Below are 14,022 nucleotides of genomic sequence, written 5' to 3'. Positions count from 1 at the left end.
CTTCACTTGCCTCTTTCAGCACCTCTGTGGCTTTTTTTCTGCATATCTCTTGCCTCTTTCTGCACCCCTCTTTCCTTTTTCTGCACCTCTCTTGCCTCTTTCTGCAACCCCGTTTCCTCTTTGTGCACATTTCCTGCCTGTTTTTACACCCCCCTTGCCTCTTTCAGACCTCTGTTGCCTTTCTCTGCAGATCTTTTGACCATTTCTGCACCTCACTTACCTCTTTCAGCACCTCTGTTGCTTTTTTATGCAGATCTCTTGCTACTTTTTGTACCTCTTGTGCCTCTTTCTGCACCCCTGTCCCCTCTTTATGCACCTTTCCTGCCTGCTTCAGCACCTCTCTTGCACCTCTCTTACCTCTCTCTGTACCTCTGGCACCTCTTTCTGCATTTCTCTTCCTTCTTTCTTCACCGCTCCTGCCTTTTTCCGTACCTTTCTATCCTCTTGTGCACCTCTCCTACCTCTTTCTGCACCCCTCTTGCTTCGTTTTGCACCTCTGTTGGTTCTTTCAGCAATCTCTTGCCTCTTTCTGCTATTTTGTTGCTTGTTCTGCACCTCTCTTGCGTTTTTTTACCTTTATTGCCTCTTTATGCACTTCACTTGCTTCTTTCTGCACCTCTCTCACCTCTTTCGGCACCTCTGTTGCTTCTTTCTGTACCCCTCTGCCTCTTTCTGCACCCTTCTTCCTTCTTTGTGCAACTCTCCTGCCTCTTTCTATACCTCTCTTCCCTCTTTCTGCACCACTCTTGCCTCTTTCAGCACCTCTGTTGCTTATTTCTGCACTTCTCTTGCCTCTTTCTGCACCCTGTGAGCCTCTTTCAGTACCTCTGCCTCTTGTTTCTGCACTTCTCTTCCTTCTTTCTGCACTCCTTGTGCCTCCTTCTGCACTTCTGTTGCTTCTTCCTGCACTTCTCTTGGTTCTTTCTGGACTGCTCTTGCCTCTTTCTGTATCCCTCTTGCCTTTTTGAGCATCTCTTTTGCGTCTTTCTGTACCTCTATCTCTTCTTTCTGCACCTCTCTTCCCTCTTTCTGCACCTCTCTTGCCTATTTCTGTACCTCTTTTGATTCTTGCTGCACTTCTCTTCCTTCTTTCTGTACCCCTCGTACCTCCTTCTGTACCTCTGTTGCTTCTTTCTGCAGTTCTCTTGGTTCTTTCTGCACTGCTCTTGCCTCTTTCTGCTCCCCTCTTGTCTCTTTGAACACCTTTTTTTGCTTCTTTCTGCACTTCTCTCTCCCCTTTATGCACCCCTCTTGCCTCTTTCAACACCTCTGTTGCTTTTTTCTGCAGATCTATTGCCTCTTTCTGTCCTTCACTTGCCTCTTTCAGCACCTCTGTTGCTTTTTTCTGCATATCTCTTGCCTCTTTCTGCACCTCACTTGCCTCTTTCTACACCTGTTTCCTCTTTATGCACCTCTGTTGCTTTTTTGTGCAGATCTCTTGCCTGTTTCTGCACCTCACTTGCCTCTTTCAGCACCTCTGTTGCTTTTTTCTGAAGATCTCTTGCCTCTTTCTGCAAACCTCTTTTCTTTTTCTGCATCCCTCTTTTCTCTTTGTTCAACTCTCTTGCTTTTTTCTACACCTCTCTTCCCTCTTTCTGCACCACTCTTGCTAATTACAGCACCTCTGTTGCTTTTTTCTGCAGATCTCTTGCTGTTTCTGCACCTCACTTGCCTCTTTCAGCACATCTGTTGCTTTTTTCTGAAGATCTCATGCCTCTTTCTGCAAACCTCTTTTCTTTTTCTGCACCTCTCTTGCCTCTTTCTGCACCCCTGTAACTTCTTTTTACACCTTTATGGCCTGTTTCTGCACCTATCTTTACTCTTTCAGCACCTCTGTTATTCCTTTCTGCACTTTTCTTCCTTCTTTCAGCATCTCTCTGGCTTCTTTCTGCACCTCACTTGTTCTCTTTCAGCATCTCTGTTTCTTTTTCCTGCAGATCTCTTTCCTCTTTCTGAACCCCTCATTTCTCTTTCTGCACCGATCTTGCCTCTTTCTGCACCCCTGTTCCCTCTTTGTGTACCTTTTCTGCACCTCTCTTGCCTCTTTCTGTACCTCTGTTGCCTCTTTCTGCACTTCTCTTACTTCTTTCTGCACTACTCTTGCCTCTTTCAGCACATCTGTTGCTTTTCTGTGCAGATCTTTTGACCCTTCCTGTACCTCACTTGCCTCTTTCAGCACCTCTATTGCTTTTTTCTGCAGGTATATTGCCTCTTTCTGTACCTCTTGTGCCTCTTTCTGTACCCCTGTTCCCTCTTTCTGTACCTTTCCTGCCTGGTTCTGCCCTTCTCTTGCCTCTCTTTGTACTTCTGGTACCTCTTTCTGTACTTCTCTTCCTTCTTTCTGCACCCCTCGTGCCTCCTTCTGCACCTCTGATGCGTCTTTCTGTTCTTCCCTTGGTTCTTTCTGCACTGCTCGTGCCTCTCTATGCATCTCTCTTGTCTCTTTGAAATTCTCTGTTGCTTTCTTTTTTCTGCAGATCTATTGCCTCTTTCTGCCCTTCACTTGATTCTTTCAGCACCTCTGTTGCTTTTTTCTCCATATCTCTTGCCTCGTTCTGCACCCTTCTTTTCTCTTTCTGTACCTCTCTTGCCTCTTTCTGCTCCCCTCTTGTCTCTTTGAATACCCTTTTTGCTTCTTTCTACACTTCTCTCTCCCCTTTCTGCACCCCTCTTGCCTCTTTTAACACCTCTGTTGCTTTTTTCTGCAGATCTATTGCCTCTTTCTGCCCTTCACTTGCCTCTTTCAGCACCTCTGTTGCTTTTTTCTGCATATCTCTTGCCTCGTTCTGCACCCTTCTTTTCTCTTTCTGCACCTCTCTTGCCTCTTTCTGCACCCCTGTTTCCTCTTTCTGCACATTTCCTGCCTGTTTGTGCACCTCACTTGCCTCTTTCAGACCTCTGTTACATTTCTCTGCAGATCTTTTGACCCTTTCTGCACCTCACTTGCCTCTTTCAGCACCTCTGTTGCTTTTTCTCTTGCCTCTTTCTATACCTCTCGTGCCTCTTTCTGCACCCCTGTTCCCTCTTTCTGCACCTTTCCTGCCTGCTTCAGCACCTCTCTTGCCTCTCTCTGTACCTTTGGCACCTCTTTCTGCACTTCTCTTCCTTCTTTCTGCACTGCTCCTGCCTTTTTCTGTACCTTTTTTGCCTCTTTGTGCACCTCTCCTACCTCTTTCTGCATCCCTCTTACTTCTTTTTGCACCTCTGTTGGTTCTTTCAGAAATTTTCTTGCCTTTTTCTGCTATTCTCTTGCTTGTTCTGCACCTCTCTTACCTCTTTTGGCACCCCTGTTGCTTCTTTCTGTTCCCCTCTTGCCTCTTTCTGCACCCCTCTTCCCTCTTTCTGCAACTCTCCTGCCTCTTTCTATACCTCTCTTCCCTCTTTCTGCACCACTCTTGCCTCTTTTAGCATCTCTGTTGCTTATTTCTGCACTTCTCTTGCCTCTTTCTGCACCCTTTGAGCCTCTTTCAGTACCTTTGCCGCTTGTTGCTACACTTCTCTTCCTTCTTTATGTACCCCTTGTGCCTCCTTCTGCACTTCTGTTGCTTCTTCCTGCACTTCTCTTGGTTCTTTCTGCACTGCTCTTGCCTCTTTCTGTAACCCTCTTGCCTTTTTGAGCACCTCTTTTGCTTCTTTCTGTATCTCTATCTCCTCTTTCTGCACCTCTCTTCCCTCTTTCTGTACCTCTCTTGCCTCTTTCTGTACCTCTTTTGTTTCTTGCTGCACTTCTCTTCCTTCTTTCTGCACCCCTCGTGACTCCTTCTGCACATCTGTTGCTTCTTTCTGCACTTCTCTTGGTTCTTTCTGCACTGCTCTCGCCTCTTTCTGCATCCCTCTTGTCTCTTTGAACACCTTTTTTGCTTCTTTCTGCACTTTTCTCTCCCCTTTCTGTACCCCTCTTGCCTCTTACAACACCTCTGTTGCTTTTTTCTGCAGATCTATTGCCTCTTTCTGCCCTTCGCTTGCCTCTTTCTGCACCCCTCTTTTCTCTTTCTGCACCTCTCTTGCCTCTTTCTGCAACCCCGTTTCCTCTTTGTGCACATTTCCTGCCTGTTTTTACACCTCCCTTGCCTCTTTCAGACCTCTGTTGCCTTTCTCTGCAGATCTTTTGACCATTTCTGCACCTCACTTGCCTCTTTCAGCACCTCTGTTGCTTTTTTATGCAGATCTCTTGCTACTTTCTGTACCTCTTGTGCCTCTTTCTGCACCCCTGTCCCCTCTTTCTGCACCTTTCCTGCCTGCTTCAGCACCTCTCTTGCACCTCTCTTGCCACTCTCTGTACCTCTGGCACCACTTTCTGCATTTCTCTTCCTTCTTTCTGCACCGCCCCTGCCTTTTTCTGTACCTTTCTTGCCTCTTGTGTACCTCTCCTACCTCTTTCTGCACCCCTCTTGCTTCTTTTTGTACCTCTGTTGGTTCTTTCAGCAATCTCTTGCCTCTTTCTGCTATTTTGTTGCTTGTTCTGCACCTCTCTTGCTTCTTTTTTTCCTTTATTGCCTCTTTATGCACTTCACTTGATTCTTTCTGCACCTCTCTCACCTCTTTTGGCACCCCTGTTGCTTCTTTCTGTTCCCCTCTTGCCTCTTTCTGCACCCCTCTTCCCTCTTTCTGCAACTCTCCTGCCTCTTTCTATACCTCTCTTCCCTCTTTCTGCACCACTCTTGCCTCTTTTAGCATCTCTGTTGCTTATTTCTGCACTTCTCTTGCCTCTTTCTGCACCCTTTGAGCCTCTTTCAGTACCTTTGCCGCTTGTTGCTACACTTCTCTTCCTTCTTTCTGTACACCTTGTGCCTCCTTCTGCACTTCTGTTGCTTCTTCCTGCACTTCTCTTGGTTCTTTCTGCACTGCTCTTGCCTCTTTCTGTAACCCTCTTGCCTTTTTGAGCACCTCTTTTGCTTCTTTCTGTATCTCTATCTCCTCTTTCTGCACCTCTCTTCCCTCTTTCTGCACCTCTCTTGCCTCTTTCTGTACCTCTTTTGCTTCTTGCTGCACTTCTCTTCCTTCTTTCTGCACCCCTCGTGACTCCTTCTGCACATCTGTTGCTTCTTTCTGCACTTCTCTTGGTTCTTTCTGCACTGCTCTCGCCTCTTTCTGCATCCCTCTTGTCTCTTTGAACACCTTTTTTGCTTCTTTCTGCACTTCTCTCTCCCCTTTCTGTACCCCTCTTGCCTCTTACAACACCTCTGTTGCTTTTTTCTGCAGATCTATTGCCTCTTTCTGCCCTTCGCTTGCCTCTTTCTGCACCCCTCTTTTCTCTTTCTGCACCTCTCTTGTCTCTTTCTGCAACCCCGTTTCCTCTTTGTGCACATTTCCTGCCTGTTTTTACACCTCCCTTGCCTCTTTCAGACCTCTGTTGCCTTTCTCTGCAGATCCTTTGACCATTTCTGCACCTCACTTACCTCTTTCAGCACCTCTGTTGCTTTTTTATGCAGATCTCTTGCTACTTTCTGTACCTCTTGTGCCTCTTTCTGCACCCCTGTCCCCTCTTTCTGCACCTTTCCTGCCTGCTTCAGCACCTCTCTTGCCACTCTCTGTACCTCTGGCACCACTTTCTGCATTTCTCTTCCTTCTTTCTGCACCGCCCCTGCCTTTTTCTGTACCTTTCTTGCCTCTTGTGTACCTCTCCTACCTCTTTCTGCACCCCTCTTGCTTCTTTTTGCACCTCTGTTGGTTCTTTCAGCAATCTCTTGCCTCTTTCTGCTATTTTGTTGCTTGTTCTGCACCTCTCTTGCTTCTTTTTTTTCCTTTATTGCCTCTTTATGCACTTCACTTGATTCTTTCTGCACCTCTCTCACCTCTTTCAGCACCTCTGTTGCTTCTTTCTGTACCCCTCTTGCCTCTTTCTGCACCCCTCTTACTTCTTTGTGCAACTCTCCTGCCTCTTTCTATACCTCTCTTCCCTCTTTCTGCACCACTCTGGCCTCTTTCAGCACCTCTGTTGCTTATTTCTGCACTTCTCTTGCCTCTTTCTGCACCCTTTGAGCCTCTTTCAGTACCTATGCCTCTTGTTTCTGCACTTCTCTTCCTTCTTTCTGCACTACTTGTGCCTCCTTCTGCACTTCTGTTGCTTCTTCCTGCACTTCTCTTGGTTCTTTCTGCACTGCTTTTGCCTCTTTCTGTATCCCTTTTGCCTTTTTGAGCACCTCTTTTGCTTCTTTCTGTACCTCTGTCTCCTCTTTCTGCACCTCTCTTCCCTCTTTCTGCACCTCTCTTGCCTATTTCTGAACCTCTTTTGCTTCTTGCTGCACATCTCTTCCTTCTTTCTGCACCCCGCGTGCCTCCTTCTGCACCTCTGTTGCTTCTTTCTGCAGTTCTCTTGGTTCTTTCTGCACTGCTCTTGCCTCTTTCTGCTTCCCTCTTGTCTCTTTGAATACCTTTTTTGCTTCTTTCTACACTTCTCTCTCCCCTTTCTGCACCCCTCTTGCCTCTTTCAACACCTCTGTTGCTTTTTTCTGCAGATCTATTGCCTCTTTCTGCCCTTCACTTGCCTGTTTCAGCACCTCTGTTGCTTTTTTCTGCATATCTCTTGCCTCTTTCTGTACCCCTCTTTTCTCGTTCTGCACCTCTCTGGCCTCTTTCTGCAACCCCGTTTCCTCTCTGTGCACATTTCCTGCCTGTTTTTGCACCTCCCTTGCCTCTTTCAGACCTCTGTTGCCTTTCTCTGCAGATCTTTTAACCATTTCGGCACCTCACTTGCCTCTTTCAGCATCTCTGTTGCTTTTTTCTGCAGATCTCTTGCTACTTTCTGTACCTCTTGTGCCTCTTTCTGCACCCATGCCCCCTCTTTCTGCACCTTTCCTGCCTGTTTCAGCACCTCTCTTGCATCTCTTTTGCCTCTCTCTGTACCTCTGGTATCTCTTTCTGTACTTCTCTTCCTTCTTTCTGCACCGCTCCTGCCTTTTTCTGTACCTTTCTTGCCTCTTTGTGCACCTTTCCTACCTCATTCTGCACCCCTCTTGCTTCTATTTGCGCCTCTGTTGGTTGCCTCTCTCTGCTATTCTTTTGCTTGTTCTGTACCTCTCCTACCTCTTTCTGCACCCATCTTGCTTCTTTTTGCACCTCTGTTGGTTATTTCTGCACTGCTCTTGCTTATTTCTGCACCCCACTTTCCTCTTTCTGCACTTCCCTTGCTTCTTTCTACACCTCTGTTGCTTCTTTCAGCAATTCTCTTGCCTCTTTCTGCTATTATCTTGCTTGCTTTTGCACCTCTCTTGCGCCTTTCTGCACCTCTGTTGCCTCATTCTGCAACCCTGTTTCCTCTTTGTGTACCTTTTCTGCCTGTTTCTGCACCTCCCTTGCCTCTTTCTGTACCTGTGTTGCCTCTTTCTTCACTTATCTTACTACTTTCTGCACCCCTCTTGCCTCTTTCAGCACCTCTGTTGCTTTTCTCTGCAGATCTTTTGACCCTTTCTGCACCTCACTTGCCTCTTTCAGCAACTCTGTTGCTTCTTTCTGCACTTCTCTTCCTTCTTTCTGTACCCCTCATGCCTCCTTCTGCACCTCTGATGCTTTCTGTTCTTGCCTTGTTTCTTACTGCACTGCTCGTGCCTCTCTCTGCATCCCTCTTGTCTCTTTGAAAACCTATTTTGCTACTGTCTGCGCTTCTCCCTCCCCTTTCTGCACCCCTCTTGCATCTTTCAACACCTCTGTTGCTTTTTTTGCAGATCTGTTGCCTCTTTCTGCCCTACACTTGCCTCTTTCAGCACCTCTGTTGCTTTTTTCTGCATATCTCTTGCCTCTTTCTGCACCCTTCCTTTCTCTTTCTGCACCTCACTTGCCTCTTTCTACACCCGTTTCCTCTTTATGCACATTTCCTGTGCCATATCCGTGGGCTCCTCTCTTTCTACTGTCACTTTTCGTTGTGTTTGTTCCCTCAGTGATTCTTTTCCGTTCTTTTCTTCTTTCTCTGGTCCCTTCGTCTTCTCCTCGCCTACGCTCAGTGTGTCTTTCGTTTTTTTCGTGTCATATGTCATGGTTATGAGAGGAGTTGACCTAACGGCTAAGGTGCTCGACCTCGGACCTGGGGATCTGGGTTCGAGCCTCGGTAACTACGCCAAAAAACCTCCTGTGATTCTGGGCAAATCACTTAATCTCCCCATGCCTAAAATGAAAGTGTGTCCTCATGTAACGTAACTGGTGCTATGTAAAGCGCTCTGATACCTGATTCGGTTCGGGTCTAGTTCGAGCTATATAAAACTCTGCAAAAAAATCAAAATAAAATAAAATTCCTGCTTGTTTTTGCACCCCCCTTGCCTCTTTCAGACCTCTGTTGCATTTCTCTGCAGATCTTTTGACAATTTCTGTTGCTTCTTTCTGCATCTCTCTTGCCTCTTTCTGCATTCCTCTTCCCCCTTTGTTAAACTCTCTTGCTTTTTTCTACACCTCTCATCCCTCTTTCTGCACCACTCTTGCTAATTTCAGCACCTCTGTTGCTTTTTTCTGCAGATCTCTTGCCTATTTCTGCACCTCACTTGCCTCTTTCAGCACCTCTGCCGCTTGTTGCTATACTTCTCTTCCTTCTTTCTGTACCCCTTGTGCCTCCTTCTGCACTTCTATTGCTTCTTCCTGCACTTCTCTTGGTTCTTTCTGCACTGCTCTTGCCTCTTTCTGTAACCCTCTTGCCTTTTTAAGCACCTCCTTTGCTTCTTTCTGTACCTCTATCTCCTCTTTCTGCACCTCTCTTCCCTCTTTCTGCACCTCTCTTGCCTCTTTCTGTACCTCTTTTGCTTCTTGCTGCACTTCTCTTCCTTCTTTCTGCACCCCTTGTGCCTCCTTCTGCACATTTGTTGCTTCTTTCTGCACTTCTCTTGGTTCTTTCTGCACTGCTCTCGCCTCTTTCTGCATCCCTCTTGTCTCTTTGAACACTTTTGCTTCTTTCTGCACTTCTCTCTCCCCTTTCTGCACCCCTCTTGCCTCTTTCAACACCTCTGTTGCTTTTTTTGGCAGATCTATTGCCTCTTTCTGCCCTTCACTTGCCTCTTTCAGCACCTCTGTGGCTTTTTTTCTGCATATCTCTTGCCTCTTTCTGCACCCCTCTTTCCTTTTTCTGCACCTCTCTTGCCTCTTTCTGCAACCCCGTTTCCTCTTTGTGCACATTTCCTGCCTGTTTTTACACCCCCCTTGCCTCTTTCAGACCTCTGTTGCCTTTCTCTGCAGATCTTTTGACCATTTCTGCACCTCACTTACCTCTTTCAGCACCTCTGTTGCTTTTTTATGCAGATCTCTTGCTACTTTTTGTACCTCTTGTGCCTCTTTCTACACCCCTGTCCCCTCTTTATGCACCTTTCCTGCCTGCTTCAGCACCTCTCTTGCACCTCTCTTACCTCTCTCTGTACCTCTGGCACCTCTTTCTGCATTTCTCTTCCTTCTTTCTTCACCGCTCCTGCCTTTTTCCATACCTTTCTATCCTCTTGTGCACCTCTCCTACCTCTTTCTGCACCCCTCTTGCTTCGTTTTGCACCTCTGTTGGTTCTTTCAGCAATCTCTTGCCTCTTTCTGCTATTTTGTTGCTTGTTCTGCACCTCTCTTGCGTTTTTTTACCTTTATTGCCTCTTTATGCACTTCACTTGCTTCTTTCTGCACCTCTCTCACCTCTTTCGGCACCTCTGTTGCTTCTTTCTGTACCCCTCTTGCCTCTTTCTGCACCCTTCTTCCTTCTTTGTGCAACTCTCCTGCCTCTTTCTATACCTCTCTTCCCTCTTTCTGCACCACTCTTGCCTCTTTCAGCACCTCTGTTGCTTATTTCTGCACTTCTCTTGCCTCTTTCTGCACCCTGTGAGCCTCTTTCAGTACCTCTGCCTCTTGTTTCTGCACTTCTCTTCCTTCTTTCTGCACTCCTTGTGCCTCCTTCAGCACTTCTGTTGCTTCTTCCTGCACTTCTCTTGGTTCTTTCTGGACTGCTCTTGCCTCTTTCTGTATCCCTCTTGCCTTTTTGAGCATCTCTTTTGCGTCTTTCTGTACCTCTATCTCTTCTTTCTGCACCTCTCTTCCCTCTTTCTGCACCTCTCTTGCCTATTTCTGTACCTCTTTTGATTCTTGCTGCACTTCTCTTCCTTCTTTCTGTACCCCTCGTACCTCCTTCTGCACCTCTGTTGCTTCTTTCTGCAGTTCTCTTGGTTCTTTCTGCACTGCTCTTGCCTCTTTCTGCTCCCCTCTTGTCTCTTTGAACACCTTTTTTTGCTTCTTTCTGCACTTCTCTCTCCCCTTTATGCACCCCTCTTGCCTCTTTCAACACCTCTGTTGCTTTTTTCTGCAGATCTATTGCCTCTTTCTGTCCTTCACTTGCCTCTTTCAGCACCTCTGTTGCTTTTTTCTGCATATCTCTTGCCTCTTTCTGCACCTCACTTGCCTCTTTCTACACCCGTTTCCTCTTTATGCACCTCTGTTGCTTTTTTGTGCAGATCTCTTGCCTGTTTCTGCACCTCACTTGCCTCTTTCAGCACCTCTGTTGCTTTTTTCTGAAGATCTCTTGCCTCTTTCTGCAAACCTCTTTTCTTTTTCTGCATCCCTCTTTTCTCTTTGTTCAACTCTCTTGCTTTTTTCTACACCTCTCTTCCCTCTTTCTGCACCACTCTTGCTAATTACAGCACCTCTGTTGCTTTTTTCTGCAGATCTCTTGCTGTTTCTGCACCTCACTTGCCTCTTTCAGCACCTCTGTTGCTTTTTTCTGAAGATCTCATGCCTCTTTCTGCAAACCTCTTTTCTTTTTCTGCACCTCTCTTGCCTCTTTCTGCACCCCTGTACCTTCTTTTTACACCTTTATGGCCTGTTTCTGCACCTATCTTTACTCTTTCAGCACCTCTGTTATTCCTTTCTGCACTTTTCTTCCTTCTTTCAGCATCTCTATGGCTTCTTTCTGCACCTCACTTGTTCTCTTTCAGCATCTCTGTTTCTTTTTTCTGCAGATCTCTTTCCTCTTTCTGAACCCCTCATTTCTCTTTCTGCACCGATCTTGCCTCTTTCTGCACCCCTGTTCCCTCTTTGTGTACCTTTTCTGCACCTCTCTTGCCTCTTTCTGTACCTCTGTTGCCTCTTTCTGCACTTCTCTTACTTTTTTCTGCACCACTCTTGCCTCTTTCAGCACATCTGTTGCTTTTCTGTGTAGATCTTTTGACCCTTCCTGTACCTCACTTGCCTCTTTCAGCACCTCTATTGCTTTTTTCTGCAGGTATATTGCCTCTTTCTGTACCTCTTGTGCCTCTTTCTGTACCCCTGTTCCCTCTTTCTGTACCTTTCCTGCCTGGTTCTGCCCTTCTCTTGCCTCTCTTTGTACTTCTGGTACCTCTTTCTGCACTTCTCTTCCTTCTTTCTGCACCCCTCGTGCCTCCTTCTGCACCTCTGATGCGTCTTTCTGTTCTTCCCTTGGTTCTTTCTGCACTGCTCGTGCCTCTCTATGCATCTCTCTTGTCTCTTTGAAATCCTCTGTTGCTTTCTTTTTTCTGCAGATCTATTGCCTCTTTCTGCCCTTCACTTGATTCTTTCAGCACCTCTGTTGCTTTTTTCTCCATATCTCTTGCCTCGTTCTGCACCCTTCTTTTCTCTTTCTGTAACTCTCTTGCCTCTTTCTGCTCCCCTCTTGTCTCTTTGAATACCCTTTTTGCTTCTTTCTACACTTCTCTCTCCCCTTTCTGCACCCCTCTTGCCTCTTTTAACACCTCTGTTGCTTTTTTCTGCAGATCTATTGCCCCTTTCTGCCCTTCACTTGCCTCTTTCAGCACCTCTGTTGCTTTTTTCTGCATATCTCTTGCCTAGTTCTGCACCCTTCTTTTCTCTTTCTGCACCTCTCTTGCCTCTTTCTGCACCCCTGTTTCCTCTTTCTGCACATTTCCTGCCTGTTTGTGCACCTCACTTGCCTCTTTCAGACCTCTGTTACATTTCTCTGCAGATCTTTTGACCCTTTCTGCACCTCACTTGCCTCTTTCAGCACCTCTGTTGCTTTTTCTCTTGCCTCTTTCTATACCTCTCGTGCCTCTTTCTGCACCCCTGTTCCCTCTTTCTGCACCTTTCCTGCCTGCTTCAGCACCTCTCTTGCCTCTCTCTGTACCTTTGGCACCTCTTTCTGCACTTCTCTTCCTTCTTTCTGCACTGCTCCTGCCTTTTTCTGTACCTTTTTTGCCTCTTTGTGCACCTCTCCTACCTCTTTCTGCATCCCTCTTACTTCTTTTTGCACCTCTGTTGGTTCTTTCAGAAATTTTCTTGCCTTTTTCTGCTATTCTCTTGCTTGTTCTGCACCTCTCTTACCTCTTTTGGCACCCCTGTTGCTTCTTTCTGTTCCCCTCTTGCCTCTTTCTGCACCCCTCTTCCCTCTTTCTGCAACTCTCCTGCCTCTTTCTATACCTCTCTTCCCTCTTTCTGCACCACTCTTGCCTCTTTTAGCATCTCTGTTGCTTATTTCTGCACTTCTCTTGCCTCTTTCTGCACCCTTTGAGCTTCTTTCAGTACCTTTGCCGCTTGTTGCTACACTTCTCTTCCTTCTTTCTGTACCCCTTGTGCCTCCTTCTGCACTTCTGTTGCTTCTTCCTGCACTTCTCTTGGTTCTTTCTGCACTGCTCTTGCCTCTTTCTGTAACCCTCTTGCCTTTTTGAGCACCTCTTTTGCTTCTTTCTGTATCTCTATCTCCTCTTTCTGCACCTCTCTTCCCTCTTTCTGTACCTCTCTTGCCTCTTTCTGTACCTCTTTTGCTTCTTGCTGTACTTCTCTTCCTTCTTTCTGCACCCCTCGTGACTCCTTCTGCACATCTGTTGCTTCTTTCTGCACTTCTCTTGGTTCTTTCTGCACTGCTCTCGCCTCTTTCTGCATCCCTCTTGTCTCTTTGAACACCTTTTTTGCTTCTTTCTGCACTTTTCTCTCCCCTTTCTGTACCCCTCTTGCCTCTTACAACACCTCTGTTGCTTTTTTCTGCAGATCTATTGCCTCTTTCTGCCCTTCGCTTGCCTCTTTCTGCACCCCTCTTTTCTCTTTCTGCACCTCTCTTGCCTCTTTCTGCAACCCCGTTTCCTCTTTGTGCACATTTCCTGCCTGTTTTTACACCTCCCTTGCCTCTTTCAGACCTCTGTTGCCTTTCTCTGCAGATCTTTTGACCATTTCTGCACCTCACTTGCCTCTTTCAGCACCTCTGTTGCTTTTTTATGCAGATCTCTTGCTACTTTCTGTACCTCTTGTGCCTCTTTCTGCACCCCTGTCCCCTCTTTCTGCACCTTTCCTGCCTGCTTCAGCACCTCTCTTGCACCTCTCTTGCCACTCTCTGTACCTCTGGCACCACTTTCTGCATTTCTCTTCCTTCTTTCTGCACCGCCCCAGCCTTTTTCTGTACCTTTCTTGCCTCTTGTGTACCTCTCCTACCTCTTTCTGCACCCCTCTTGCTTCTTTTTGCACCTCTGTTGGTTCTTTCAGCAATCTCTTGCCTCTTTCTGCTATTTTGTTGCTTGTTCTGCACCTCTCTTGCTTCTTTTTTTTCCTTTATTGCCTCTTTATGCACTTCACTTGATTCTTTCTGCGCCTCTCTCACCTCTTTCGGCACCTCTGTTGCTTCTTTCTGTACCCCTCTTGCCTCTTTCTGCACCCCTCTTACTTCTTTGTGCAACTCTACTGCCTCTTTCTATACCTCTCTTCCCTATTTCTGCACCACTCTGGCCTCTTTCAGCACCTCTGTTGCTTATTTCTGCACTTCTCTTGCCTCTTTCTGCACCCTTTGAGCCTCTTTCAGTCCCTATGCCTCTTGTTTCTGCACTTCTCTTCCTTCTTTCTGCACTACTTGTGCCTCCTTCTGCACTTCTGTTGCTTCTTCCTGCACTTCTCTTGGTTCTTTCTGCACTGCTCTTGCCTCTTTCTGTATCCCTTTTGCCTTTTTGAGCACCTCTTTTGCTTCTTTCTGTACCTCTATCTCCTCTTTCTGCACCTCTCTTCCCTGTTTCTGCACCTCTCTTGCCTATTTCTGTACCTCTTTTGCTTCTTGCTGCACATCTCTTCCTTCTTTCTGCACCCCGCGTGCCTCCTTCTGCACCTCTGTTGCTTCTTTCTGCA

Source organism: Lissotriton helveticus, chromosome 5_1 (genome assembly GCF_964261635.1).
Source record: "Lissotriton helveticus chromosome 5_1, aLisHel1.1, whole genome shotgun sequence".
NCBI classification, from domain to species: Eukaryota; Metazoa; Chordata; class Amphibia; order Caudata; family Salamandridae; genus Lissotriton; species Lissotriton helveticus.
The sequence above is the reverse complement of the archived record's forward strand: the minus strand, read 5'-3'. Positions refer to the sequence as shown.